A 10,213-nucleotide genomic window follows, 5' to 3' on the forward strand; every position below is an offset into this window, starting at 1 on the left:
GTGGTGTGAGTCAAAGGGCATCTCCATGCATAGGATTTGAGATGCATGTCATCTCATTTTCTATGACTTTTCTATTCCTATGATTTTTCAATCCTATGAACCAAAGGAGGCCTGAATGTTATTGTTTTTAGCTCCCAACACACGGATCAATACCAAGCAGACGGTCATCAATTATAAATTTGGTTAAAAAAACTGAAGCGTAATATGTCAAATTTGCTGGCTGCTCATCAATCTGATCAACCAGAGCGGCATGCACTTATGCAGGCCATCTGCTGTCAGCGTTCCTGCAGATGAAGCACTGGTCCGGTAAAAGCACCGGTGAAGATAGCATCTGAAATTACTATGATTGTAATAACCCTGTTGGCTCTGGTGAATTGCCGTGGCGTGAGAGAAGATACACAAAGGAAGAAAATACAGGAGGAATAAAAGTGAGACGGAACTTCTCTTCAGTTATTTTTTCTGTCTCCAAACGATGAGTAGAAGCGTCTCCATATTCAGACTACCTCTGTCAGAATCTGTTTCATCCTTTGTTCCTGAATGAGTATCATCCATAGGCAGCAGGGTGGTTACAGTGATCTGCCGTGATGATGGAAAAGCAACCAGGCACATCACTACCAGAAACTGGAATTTTTCTGTGAGCCCAAAACCAACAGGAAAATAGGGTCTACCGACAGGAAAAGTATTTCCTGTGGGTCACCTGTCAGGGTTAGCCGTCAGGGATAGCTTGACAGGGAAAATAACCTATGCCTGTCGGTTGGCCGACAGGGACTATTCCTGTCGGGTTTTCTAATTTCCCTGACGGGTTTGGCCCTACAGGGTTATATGAACGTCAGGTTTGGCAAAACAGGGAAATAGTATACTCCTGTCATACGTTACCGTCAGGAAAAAAAGAAACTGAATGAACAAAAAAAAATATTGATGGTTTCATACATAGCTATTCCATAAGTCAGAATATTTAGAACATAGAAACATCACTATCAACTGTTTCCATCAACCAGAGATACAAATTCACATGTCTTCAGATACAATTTCATAGAATTTACATACATGAATCGAAGGTCAACGAAAACAGGGGTGCAACATCTAAAAACACATAAGTGCATCAACTAAATATACACAAGAAGAGACCTCATTTTCTATAATCTTTTGTTGCCAGCTTAAGTTGCAAGCTTCTCTTCAAGGTTGCCCTGCAATGGACATATAATTGAACTTGTAAAAATGTGCAGGTGTCAACAGTTTGCTACAAAAAGGTAACGAGAAAAAGAACAATATCTATAAGATATAATAAGCATAATCTACTTGGTATCACAGGTTCTCGCAATAACATTGGCATATATACCCAACTTGTTTTTCTCACAGCAAAGTTACCCACTTTTACAGCTTGTAGACTAATAATGGAGTAATTTGTTCTAGCATCATATCTCATATTTGATACAAATCATGCAACTGACAAAAACCATTTAAATGACAACCCGAGCACATGCTTCTGGATTAGCTTGACAGAATTATCAGCTAACTTCCTGAGCAGATGAGTCATTAGAGACTTCTTGCAAGAAATCACATTACCAATGTCAATACTCTTAAGTCTATCCATTTCAAATGTTCAAGAGAATGGCCAGAGTCATCATCATCTCCATAAGAATAAAAAAAGCCAAAACATTATGCAATTATTCGATAATGTAACAACATGGGAGCTGAACATCACGGTGAGACAATAAAAGACCCCAAAGAAATAGAAAGAGGTTGTGTTCAGACTAAACCAACATAGCAACTAGTGGCTCAATAATGTTGATCTCATGATCTTGGGCACACTTGACATAGCATGATATGTTTTTAATATACACGAGAAAACTTGACTGGCAATTATTCCTGATAAAACTTTGGGAATGATGGTGAAAGTAAAAGTAAAAATACCTTCATTAGAAGCTCTTGCATCTCTCATAGACCCTGAATCTTGAATTTTGCTCCGAATAATAGGTTACGAATTCACATATCTTCTGATGTAATTGCATAGAATTTACACACACGAATCAAATGTCAACAAAAATAGAGGTACAACTTCTCAAAAAAGCACATGTGGATCAACTAAATATTCACAATTTGAGACCATTTTCTACAATGTTTTGCTTGACCTTAGGTTGTAAGATGCTCTTCTTACCCTGCACTGGACATAACTGAACTTGTAAAATGTGCAAGTGTGAACCGTTTGCTACAATAAGGTAACAAGAAACAGGAATAATATACATATGATATGATCAGCATAATCTATATGGTATCTCATATTCTCGCATTAACATAAGTATATATAGCCAAATTCTTTTTTTCACAGCAAAGTTAAATAAACTGACAGCTATATAGACATGATAACTGAGTGGTTTCTTCTAAAATCTTGTGACAAATTTGATACAAACACAACAATTGACAACATCCATTCATCTATCAGAACTATCAGTTATTAGAGGTTTCTTCAAGTTAAGCTCAAACCATGATATCGACAGTAAGTGCAACTTCTCAATGATGCATAACCAGAAGAATGTACTCTGTTTCAAAATGCAAGACGTTTTTTGACACTGCCACATTTTGAGACAGGTTAGTATAACAAGAAAATCAGGGGAGTGCCTTTGAATAAAATTATCAAGAAGGAAACAGAAATGTAGTAACATTCATACTGAACAAAAATAGCAGCTAGGGGCTCAACACAGATAAGATGATCCTGGTCATACTGGACAAAGAATGGTATACAAACAGTATGATAAGATGAAAGAATATAAAGGGCATCATTACTGCCTAATAAAACAAAGAGCTATGCTGCTGAATATCACATTAAGATAAAAGGGCAACAAACACCATCTCTATATATAACTGTATCTGGTCTTACCTGTTAGAATATTCTCTAACTCCATCAGCATACATAAAAAAGCAAATATGTTTTATTTGCTTAAGGCTTGAGCAATTCATCAATAACATCACTACACTGGAAAACATTTCCAATTCACTAGTAATAATATAAGCTGCTTACACTACACGACATTTTCAACATTGATATTCCAAACATCCATGCATATATGTCTCTGCTTAAGCATAATTAATTACGTACCTGATAATAGAAGTTAAGCCTTCTTCCAATTATATTTTATTGCTCTGCGTCAGAGTGAAAATTAGGTGATCCATGTGCCTTCATGTACACAAGGTCAGAACAAAAGTCAAGATCTGTCATAAAAAATCAAGTTTACTTGTATGCAAACATGTCATTGCATAAAAAAAAGCATGGCAATGCACTTGATACATACACAAGCAAGAATAAAGATGCAAGACAGCAGGATCTGTGAGGTGGATCCATGGAGAGTTCGTCCAGGATGCGTCTAAGAAAAATTATACTGGTGAGCTCCATGGAGAGTTCGTCCACCCGATACATAATACTCCATGTCCATGGAGCCACCACTCACCTGGTCTCTCATCATTCAGGATGCGTCTCTCAACATAAAGTAGCCGCCGGATCTGTGAGGGGATGGTGCTGGATCTTCTAGGGTAGAGGGGAGGGGAGGAGTCAGCGTTGTCCTCACTGCTTACCGTCGGTGGTGACAACGTGAGGAGGGCGCGCTCGGGCTTGCGGTGAGGCCGCGCGTCGCCGCCAAGGAGCACAAGGCGTGGGTCGCTTGACCGGCGAGAGGATAGAGAAGGTACAAGAAACGAGGGGATGTGCAGTCTCAAGGGTGGATGCGCCGGCCAAAATGGAGCGGCGGAGTGGCACGACGAAGGAGGCGACCGATGCTGCTGCTGCTGCGGCGGCGAGGGTTAGGTCTGGCGGCGGCGAGATGGGGTGGAGACGAGGGATGGGGCTTCTGATTTGGGGATCGAGGGTTTCTAACCACTCCGTATTTCTTTTTCTACGGGCCTTTTCCTTGTGGCGGGACGTGAAAAACAAAGCGCGTTTTCGGCGCGGGAAGGCCTTTTTAGCTACGCGTTGGTTCCCTGTGGGCCAAAACTCACAGGAATATAGCCTTTCACCTGTCGGTTGCTGAACAAACTGACAGGAATATATTTATCCTGTGAGTTCTACCCCAGCCCACAGGAATATACATTGTATTCCTGTGATCCATCGCGGGCCTGACAGGAGTATAGTCCGGCCCACAGAAATATTCACGTTTCTGGTAGTGCATTTATGTTGCTAGAGAAAATTGTGAACGAATCTGAAAGAAAGAAAAATAGAGAGCATGTATGTTGAGTTGTGCGCCTTTGTTTTCTGCTATTATTATTATTACTACTACTACTACTACTACTACTATTATTATTTTGTGGAAGGTTCCAAGTTGGTAGATTTCTACAGTGTATTTGAGAATGCAAAGCCACCTAAAGTTGAATAATAAATAAACATCTGATCCCAAAAGTTAAAACTATGGTGAGTAGTTCTATCTCATTAAGACGAAAAATTCTTTCAATATGAGGCGGGAAAAAAATTCTTTTGATATGAGGTGCTTGCAGCCAATGACTCCTGTCTTCAGTAGGCAATTTGTGTATGTGCCCATGTGATGGTGGTGCAAGTGCATGTGTGCATTTTGCGTTCTACTCGGTGTTTGAAAATATATGTATTTGGAAGAGAAAAGGCGAGTATCGTTGCTCCCAACATGTTCAAATGGATTTTTTTTACAGAAGTGGAGCTGGCAAGGCAAGTGATCAAAAAGCCTTTCAGCATGGATATCATCATCCTTGGATGCTAGAATATATTGAGGGCTAAGAAATGGAATAATTTTCATCTGAAAAAAGGGAACAATTTCCAATAATGAAGATCCCATCATAGGAAGGTGGTTAAGGAATCTCAAAGAAGATTTCACTATAGCCGTCGATAGAATAAAGGTGAAACACCTACATTGTTTCAAAGCCTGGAGACAAATTATTTGTAACTCGACCACTGCCTCTCCCTCCTCTATACATTATATTTTACTTCAATTGAAGAAATCACAGTAGAACCCTTTCCTACTGTTTTTATCAATAAAATAAAATGAAACACGAGTAGTTTTGTTTTTGTTTTTTAGCTGAAAATTTAATAGTTTTTCAAATAGAAAATCGAGTAGCTTTGGCCAGATATTGTACTGTATAGGGTGATAGGGTGAATCCTATTCGCGGCTCGTTGTGGCGATTTGTCGAGCAAACACACACGCGTGGTGATGGACCAGCCCAAGTTCAGCCATCGATCAAGCAAAGCGGATGGTTTTCTTGTTTTTTCTTCATAGGTCTTTCATCTGATTTTTTTTGTTTTCTTGTATCCATTTTCCTCCCGTTTTCTTTGATCTTTTTCCTCTTTTTTTATTTTTCATTTTCTTTTTTCTTCTACTACTTTCTCCCTATCGAAAATTCTTGAACATTTAAAAAACATGGATGGTTTTTAAAATACAATTGTTTCTAAATTTCAGAAGAATTTTCAAAATATATTATTTTAAAAGATACAGGATCATGTTTTAGATTCAAGAACATTTTTAAAGTCCATGAACAGTTTGTAAAATACATGAATAATTTTTAAAATTGGTAAACATGTTTTAAAATACATGATTTTTTCTAAATTACATAAATAATATTGAAATTTGCGATCATTTTTATAAATTTATAATATTTTTATTTTATTTTTAAAAATTCTTTAACATTTTTATTTGTGTGAACATTTTTAATATTTATATTAAATCAGTTGGAAAATAAAAAGGAAAAGACCAGACCAAAAAACCATTGAAAAATTTAGGCTAAGCTCATGCTCCACCTTTTTGTCAGTAATCTTTATAGGAGTACAATTTAGATTAGGTGGGTGAAGGAGCCAAAGATGGCATCCTTCACATAAACCTAACATTTGTTTAGCAAGGTTGTGCGTCTCCATGTTCAAAGCTCTTCCTTCAGAAAGAAAAGAGCAAGCTTGAACTCAAATGACATAACCTTGTGTTCACGAATGTTCAAAGCTCTTCCTTCTTAATCACTTCTTTGCAATCTGAGGCAATGACGATACGAGTTTGCATGAGATATGTCGGCAAGGACATGGCTTCTCGACATGCCAAAGCCTCAAGGGAAGCAGGGTAGACAACTCTTGCCAACACCAAATTGAAGCTGCCAGGTATGCTCCATTGGTGTATCTGCATATAACACTGATCAAGCCTATGTTTGATGTTATGGATACAACTTCGTCCACCATTAGTTTTGTATTAGCCACCGGAGGACGAATCCACCGAGGAGGAGCACTCTGGCGAATGTTTGAATGAAGTTTTAATATAGAAGTAATATTTGCAAAGAAAACATCCAACAATTGGCATTAGGTTCCCTTGTCTGGTTCATAGTTTTCACTAGGTCAGCAAGAGCCGACACGTAGTGAGACATTGTACAGTCCTGGAGCGAATGTCCCATGAATCCTCCACCCAACGGAGAGTGCAGTTGCTGCAAACATCCATGTTGGGGTGATGGAGCAAGTCCGTAGATGGAATAAATTGTTCTGCAAGACGCAAGGGAAAACTTTGATCTTCGACGACACCTGCACCTTCCATGAATTAGCTCGTTCCTCTAGCCACGCTTCACGCGGGGTGCTTTCTTGTGATAATCATTCGGTAAGCAGATCTCATCGGAAAAAAAATGCTTGTTCGATCAAAGTTTCAAGCCCAAAAATCTTGAGTTGTCGTGCTGCAAAGTGAAATAGATAGAATAGTCGATGGGGATGAAGGTGTTGTGGACTAATTCCTTGATCCAATCCCCCGTGTTTTACTAGATAAGGTCACATAGAAATCGTGGTGCATCTTGGGTGAGATGAGTGATTGGCCTCATATCGTTTAGTCATGCTGCCCTGCTGAACTCGATGCGCAATGCTTGGGCCTGTGCACAGGGGGTAACTTTCAACATCAAGGGGCCTAACCTATTCTTGGCTCAGTGCCATTGTTTGGGCGATTGGAAGCGCGTGATGGAAGGGGGGCCATGGCAGTTTCGAAGAGACCCGGTGGTGCTGGTAGAATATGATGGATTCACCAATGTTTCAGACTACGCTCTTAATATGTTTCCTCTGTGGGCAAGAATCAAAGGATTACCTGATGGGTTGACTAGGAAGAAGGAGTTGGCGGAGAGGGTGGCAAAGAAGGTCGGAGATCCACCGTTTACAGTGGCAGTAAATGAAGGAAAGATCAATCCGGCGAGCTGCCTGAGTGTGCGAGTCTTTGTGAATGTTAAAAAACCTCTCGTCAGGTTTGTCACGATCACTTTGAAGGAAAGGAAAAAATATCCAGTGTTCCATGAGAAGCTGCCGGACTTTTGTTTCTTTTGTGGTCGTATGGGGCATGTTGTGGAGGAATGCGGGGACAGAATGCACGACCTGATTTTATGTGAATGGGGGGACTGGCTTCATTGGTCGGGAGAACCGATTAGTGGTAACACTATGGCGGGAAGAGGGAGTAGGACGAACGCAGGTATGGGTGGAGGAGGTGCTAGGGGTGGAGGCCGAGGAGGAGGTAGAAGTGGGAGAGGAGGAGGTGATAGAGGAGGAAGGGCGACTAGTACAGGAGGTCGGGGGGTGTGGAAGGGCATGTTGATGAAGTTGTGGGCATGGATCTAGTCCAGTATAAAACTATGCTATGTGAATAGGATCAATCAGCTAGGAAAAGGCTGGTAAGTGACGATGGTACTATAAATGTTCGTGGCCAACCAGTCCCTAATCTGGCTGGGAAGGTAGCAGAGACTGTTCTTTTGATTGAGGGAGGCTTGGCACCGGAGGTGACAGCTGCAGTTGTGAATCCAAACTCCACACCAGGGAAAGTGCCGATTGTGAAAAGAAGAAGGCAGGGGGATGGAGTGGATGGAGAGGTAGAGCAAACTGATATGGACACTTCTTATGAGGCGGCCTCCGAGACGGAGGACCGCCGGTCCCAATGAATTGCCTAAGTTGGAACTGCCGGGGAGGGGGGAACTCCCGAACAGTTTGAGAATTAGCGACGGTATGTCAGCCGCGTTCCCCCATGTTTGTGTTCTTATGTGAGACTAGGCAAAAGGAAGCTAAGATGAGGAGGATACGTAACCGCCTAGGATTAAAGGGGTTTTGTGGCGTTGACAGCGATGGACTGAGTGGAGGGCTGGCTGTTTATTGGCATGAGAATTGTGTTGTTGAGATAGTTGACAAAGACGAGCGTCATATTGATGCTCTCGTTCGGCTCCAGGAGGGTGCAAATCAATGGCATGTTACTTTCGTCTATGGTGAACCCCGTGTTGAAAATAGGCACCTCATGTGGGCTAAGCTACAGAACCTGAAAACTGTAAGTGACTTGCCTTGGCTTGTAATCGGTGATTTCAATGAAGCGACGTGGGATTTCGAGCATTTTTTGGCCACTCCTAGGGCTACGGCTCAGATGCTAGCTTTTCGCGATGTACTTGAAACTTGCGAGCTGGTGGACCTTGGTTTCTCTGGAGTTCCGTTCACATATGATAACAAGCGAAGTGGTATGGGTAATGTGAAAGTTCGGTTGGATCGGGCAGTTGCTACAAGTTCGTGGAGAAATATGTTTGCTTATGCTTCTGTTGATCATGTTGTTTCACCATGTTCAGATCATGTTATGCTACTTTTAAAGGGAGAGGTTGATCCAGGCCCTGCAAGTGCAAAGAGTAGAAGGTATGAAGTTTTTTGGGAAACAGATCCTGCACTACCTGAAGTCATAAAGGATGCATGGGCTGCGGTAGGAGGGGTGCAGAATTTGGGACAGTTGAGAGATGCTCTATCAAAAACAATGATATGCCTTGGTTCATGGAGCAGAAAATTTGGCAACATTAAGAGGGAGCTTGCCAAGTCTCGAACTCAGCTAGAGGAGCTTATGAATATGAATGCGGATAGACAAGATATAAGAGCAGTAACCGATAAGATGAACGATTTATTGTACCAGGAGGAGATGATGTGGCTCCAAAGGTCAAGAATATCCTGGCTTAAGGAGGGCAACCGAAACACAAGGTTCTTTCAGAGCAAGGCCATTTGGAGGGCAAGAAAGAACAAGATTCGAGAATTGACAGATAGCATTGGGGTAGTGCACTCCGACTTTGCTGCCATGGGGAAACTTACAACGGATTATTTCTGTAACTTTTTTTCGGCAAACACATCATTAGATGCAGCCCCCGCGATTGACTTAGTGCAACCCTTGGTGGCGGAAGAGGATAATATTAAGCTTTGTGCACCGTTTTCCGATAAGGAAATTGCAGACGCTATGTTCCAGATTGGGCCCTTGAAGGCACCGGGACCGTACGGATTTCTTGCCAGATTTTTTCAGCGGAACTGGAGCACCGCGAAAGATAGTGTGATTGTAGCAGTAAAAGATTTCTTTTGTACGGGTATCATGCCGGAGGGAGTAAACTCTACTTCCATTGTTCTTATTCCGAAAATTGCTAACCCTACAAAGTTGTCTGAATACAGGCCCATTAGCTTATGCAACGTGATTTACAAAGTCATCTCAAAGTGCCTGGTGAACCGTTTGTGTCCACTCCTGGATGATTTAATATCAGTGGAACAAAGTGCGTTTATCCCTGGCAGGATGATAACTGATAACGCGTTGGTGGCCTTTGAGTGCCTCCACTACATTAAGCAAGAGAAGGATCCTACGAAAAGTTTATGTGCCTACAAGCTCGATCTATCTAAAGCTTATGATAGGGTGGACTGGGTTTACCTGAATCAGGTGATGCAAAAGTTGGGTTTCTCTCATCAATGGATTGACTGGATAATGACGTGTGTCACATCGGTGAGGTATTCTGTCAAACTTAATGGAACTCTCTTGGATTCATTTGCACCGGCTCAAGGGCTCCGGCAGGGGGACCCTCTTTCACCATATCTATTTTTGTTTGTGGCTGATGGACTCTCGGCAATTTTGAGAAATAAAGTGCAAGCTGGAGCTCTCTCACCAGTTCATGTTTGCAGAAGGGCGCCAGGTATATCCCACCTGTTATTTGCTGATGATACCATGTTGTTTTTGAGGCTTCTAGAGACCAAGCAGAGAGTGTAAAAGGGGCACTAGATTTGTATGGTTCAGCTACAGGTCAAAGACTTAATTATAACAAATGCTCAATTTTCTTTGGGGAGGCTTGCCCAGCGGCAGTTCAAGAGGAAGTCAGAGATGTGTTGAATGTAACCAGCTTGGTCTTTGAGGAAAAATACCTAGGCCTCCCCACACCTGAGGGTCGCATGTCCAAGGGCAAGTTTCAGAATCTTCAAACTAGTCTGACTAAC

General features: G+C 41.6%; 1 long non-coding RNA gene across 2 annotated transcripts; it reads right to left on the bottom strand.

The window, feature by feature from the left end:
- Positions 1-954: 954 nt before the first annotated feature.
- LOC123062994 (uncharacterized) lies at positions 955-3,863 on the bottom strand. Of its 2 annotated transcripts, XR_006430004.1 has the most exons (3): positions 3,571-3,863; positions 1,915-3,175; positions 955-1,187 (listed from the first exon to the last, which is right to left on the bottom strand). It is a non-coding gene; the product is annotated as an uncharacterized lncRNA (long non-coding RNA). The 2 variants fall into 2 exon arrangements; XR_006430003.1 differs by having other exon boundaries at positions 1,915-3,863.
- Between the last annotated feature and the right edge of the window lie 6,350 nt (positions 3,864-10,213).

The sequence above is a fragment of the Triticum aestivum genome, chromosome 3A (genome assembly GCF_018294505.1).
Source record: "Triticum aestivum cultivar Chinese Spring chromosome 3A, IWGSC CS RefSeq v2.1, whole genome shotgun sequence".
Classification (NCBI taxonomy): Eukaryota; Viridiplantae; Streptophyta; class Magnoliopsida; order Poales; family Poaceae; genus Triticum; species Triticum aestivum.